The 1,581-nt window shown below is 41.6% G+C and overlaps 1 non-coding gene across 1 annotated transcript; it reads right to left on the bottom strand.

The window, feature by feature from the left end:
• Positions 1–266: 266 nt before the first annotated feature.
• Positions 267–374, bottom strand: LOC130984008 (small nucleolar RNA R71). Its single transcript, XR_009087970.1, has one exon. It is a non-coding gene; the product is annotated as a small nucleolar RNA R71 (small nucleolar RNA).
• Between the last annotated feature and the right edge of the window lie 1,207 nt (positions 375–1,581).

Raw genomic sequence — 1,581 nt, forward strand, 5'->3', positions numbered from 1 at the left:
TAGTTTCTCTAATGCAACAGAATTGCAAGTTCCATGGACTTCCATTGGAAGATCCTCATCAGTTTTTGGCTGAATTCTTGCAAATCTGTGACACTGTCAAGACTAATAGGGTTGACCTTGAGGTCTACAGACTTATGCTATTCCCTTTTGCTGTAAGAGACAGAGCTAGGATATGGTTGGACTCACAACCTAAAGATAGCCTGAACTCTTGGGAAAAGCTAGTCAATGCCTTCTTGGCAAAGTTCTTTCCACCTCAAAAATTGAGTAAGCTTAGAGTGGAAGTCCAAACCTTCAGACAGAAAGAAGGAGAATCCCTCTATGAAGCTTGGGAAAGATACAAACAATTGATTAGAAAATGTCCTTCTGACATGCTTTCTGAATGGAGCATCATAGGAATTTTCTATGATGGTCTGTCTGAACTGTCCAAGATGTCTTTGGATAGCTCTGCTGGAGGATCTCTTCATCTGAAGAAGACGCCTACAGAAGTTCAAGAGCTCATTGAAATGGTTGCAAATAACCAATTCATGTACACTTCTGAAAGGAATCCTGTGAACAATGGGATAAATCAGAAGAAAGGAGTTCTTGATATTGATACTCTGAATGCCATACTGGCTCAGAACAAAATATTGACCCAACAAGTCAATTTGATCTCTCAAAGTCTGTCTGGAATGCAAAATGCACCAAGCAGTACTAAGGATGCTTCATTTGAAGAAGAAGCTTATGATCTTGAGAACCCTTCAATGGAAGAGGTGAATTACATGGGAAAACCCTATGGAAACACCTATAATTCTTCATGGAGAAATCATCCAAATCTCTCATGGAAGGATCAACAGAGACCTCAACAAGGTTTCAACAATAATAATGGTGGAAGAAACAGGTTTAGCAATAGCAAGCCTTTTCCATCATCTTCTCAGCAACAGACAGAGAATTCTAAGCAGAACCACTCTGACTTAGCAACCATGGTCTCTGATCTAATCAAAACCACTCAAAGTTTCATGACTAAAACAAGGTCCTCCATTAGGAATTTGGAGGCACAAGTGGGTCAGCTGAGTAAGAAAGTTACTGAACTCCCTCCTAGTACTCTTCCAAGCAATACAGAAGAAAATCCAAAAGGTGAGTGCAAGGCCATCAACATGGCCGAATTTGGAGAGGAGGAAGAGGCAGTGAACGCCACTAAGGAAGACCTCAATGGACGTCCACTGGCCTCCAATGAGTTCCCTAATGAGGAACCATGGGAATCTGAGGCTCACACTGAGACCATAGAGATTCCATTGGATTTACTTCTGCCATTCATGATCTCTGATGAGTATTCTTCCTCTGAAGAGGATAAGTATGTCACTGAAGAGCAAGTTGCTAAATACCTTAGAGCAATCATGAAGCTAAATGACAAGTTATTTGGTAATGAGACTTGGGAGGATGAACCCCCTTTGCTCACCAAAGAACTGGATGACTTGTCTAGGCAGAAATTACCTCATAAGAGACAAGATCCTGGGAAGTTTTCAATACCTTGCACCATAGGCACCATGACCTTCAAGAAGGCTCTGTGTGACCTAGGGTCAAGTGTGAACCTCATGCCTCTCT

Source organism: Arachis stenosperma, chromosome 5, assembly GCF_014773155.1.
Source record: "Arachis stenosperma cultivar V10309 chromosome 5, arast.V10309.gnm1.PFL2, whole genome shotgun sequence".
NCBI classification, from domain to species: domain Eukaryota; kingdom Viridiplantae; phylum Streptophyta; class Magnoliopsida; order Fabales; family Fabaceae; genus Arachis; species Arachis stenosperma.